The 2,568-nt window shown below is 41.7% G+C and overlaps 1 pseudogene; it reads right to left on the reverse strand.

Moving 5' to 3' along the window:
* Positions 1-1,199: 1,199 nt before the first annotated feature.
* Positions 1,200-2,149, reverse strand: LOC123928353 (annotated as a pseudogene).
* Positions 2,150-2,568: the final 419 nt, after the last annotated feature.

The following is a 2,568-nucleotide window of genomic DNA, read 5'->3' on the forward strand; positions in this document are numbered from 1 at the left end:
TGAATTTGGTTTGTAGTAAACCTTAATGGCTCTTAATGATCAATGACTACTTTTAGAAAAAAATGACCCTAAACAATGGGTGTGCCCTTGATTTTTTCCCTGGGACAGATTTCTATAGTTTTAAGGGATTACATGTTGAAATTTCTTTGGGGGCCAAGCAGAAAATCAAAGTATGTATGGGAGAAGCCAGCAGGAGGTTGTAGATAGTGTACAAACAGAAATGACTAGTTTTAAAGTATTTCAAATACCAAGAACATTATGTACATAGTACAACTGAACTATATAATTTGTGGTCCCTCATTTTACATTTCACTCTTCTTAACAATCATAATAAGTACAAAAAAAATCATAAGTACACTTACCCATCATCAGCCTTCTAACACTTAGCCTATTTTTCTAATTCCTTAATAATTACAAAGAGCAGTTCAATAATCTTAGGATCCTAATAGATAATTTGGTTGGGCCCCAAGGAATTTAAATATAGTATGGAAATGTTATTTTAATTGCTTGAGGCAGAATCACAGAGTGCTTAAAGACACAGGCTGCGAAGCCAGAGAGACCTGGGTTTGAGCCTTGGGATGCAGGTTAGCCAGACTGGACAAGTCACCTTTGCTTAGCTTAGCTTCTAATTTATCTACAAAATGAGAATAATAATAGTTGCTTTGAAGATTATATTAGATAAGGTAGGTTAAGTGCTTAGCACAGCGCTCCCAGGTGGGCCCCGAGGCACACCTACCTGGTCCTCAGAAATTATCTCTATTATCACTACTTCAAAGACCTTGTTACAAACTTAACACTCCTTTGCACTTGAATTCCTTCTTAACCAATTTTTCCTGCTTATTTTATTTTTTAAAAGATTTTATTTATTTATTAGAGAGAGAGACAGTGAGAGAGAGCATGAGAGAGGAGAGTGACAGAGGGAGAAGTAGACTCCCCACGGAGCTGGGAGCCATATGCAGGACCTGATCCTGGTCCTCTGAGATCACGATCTGAGCCGAAGGCAGTTGCTCAACCAACTGAGCCACCCAGGCGCCATTCCTGCTTATTTTAATTCAGAGGTCGTTTCTGATGAAAGGCAGGAACAAAATATTAATTGATTCATTGAATGAGAACTATTATTTATTTATTTATTTATTTTCCCATTTGAGATTAGTCATTCATTAACTGACCAGATTACAAAAATAATCAAGGTAGATACCTTAGTTCATCCTTCCAATAAGCCTATTGATCTGGTCTTCCTTGTTGCCAGCATCTCCACCTTCTACAAAATGGGTGGTCTTGGGGAGCCTGGGTGGCTCAGTGGGTTAAAGCCTCTGCCTTTGGCTCAGGTCATGATCCCAGGATCTTGGGATCAAGCCCCCGTGTCTGGCTCTCTGCTCAGCAGGGAGCCTGCTCCCCTCCTCCCCCACCCCCCTGCCTGTCTCTCTGCCTACTTGTGATCTCTCTCCATCAAATAAAATTAAAAAAAAAAAAATGGGTGGTCTTTTTCTTCATTCCCCGACTTGTGGAGAAGATAATCTCAAAGGCCCTAGAAAGTTGTTCGCTTCTTTGAAACGTTTTCCAGCAGTATAGATCCCATGAACCAGATCCTTCATGCAGATGACGTGGTATTTACCAAGAGTTCGGGCAATCAATGTGTTATCTGTCAGGCCAATTTGCTTCTTGTGGATTTTGTCATAACCCCACTTGTAGATCAATTCATTCCCCGACTTCAGGTTTGGGTATCCCCATGCTGTGTATGGTTCCACAATCCTTAGCGTGTTAACTGAAGCCTTGTTGAACTTAACAAAGGTGCCATTGAAGATCTGGTGTAGGCGAAGAAACTGCAACTTGAATGGTTGGGCTCGCACCTTGATACCTCTGATCCTGATGACAAACTCCAATTTGGGTTCCGCAGGTATACTGTAGAAGTTGCCAGCTTTTCTTGGCATCCTCGCCATTCAAATCTCAGTTCTGAACACCTGCTTGTATTCCTAGTGGTAATGCTTAGCTTTTTCATAACAAGCTTCCTCCTTGCCTTTTGAAGCATCTTTTGAGCAAAATTCTTCCTCCGACGCTTGATCTTCAATGCTGTGAAATTCCTTCGCTTCTTTTTAAGGGTTTCTGGCACAGCAGGAACCTTCATTTTCTTCTCTTTTGCACCTTCCATGGTTCTGGCCAGAAAAGAGGAAGTCCTATTTTTTTTTTTTTTTAAAGAATGTATTATTTATTTATTTGACAGAGAGAGAGACAGCGAGAGAGGGAAGAGAAGCAGTGGGAGTGGGGGAGGGAGAAGCAGGCTTCCCGTAGAGCAGGGAGCCCCATGCCATCCGGGGCTCCATCCCAGGACCCTGAGATCATGACCTGAGCCGAAGGCAGGCACTTAACAACTGAGCCGCTCAGGCGCCCTGAGTGATAAATATTTGAGTACTTTTATATGACGGGTACAATTCAAGACAGAATATTGAAGACAAATTTCCCTTTCTCCAGGAGTTTGCCTAGAGTGAGGGAGATGGACAACAAACAAATTAATTGGTATAGGATGCAATTTCAGCTACCGACAGGTGCTGGGGTCTAAAGGAAAGCAGA

Source organism: Meles meles, chromosome 17 (genome assembly GCF_922984935.1).
Source record: "Meles meles chromosome 17, mMelMel3.1 paternal haplotype, whole genome shotgun sequence".
Classification (NCBI taxonomy): Eukaryota; Metazoa; Chordata; class Mammalia; order Carnivora; family Mustelidae; genus Meles; species Meles meles.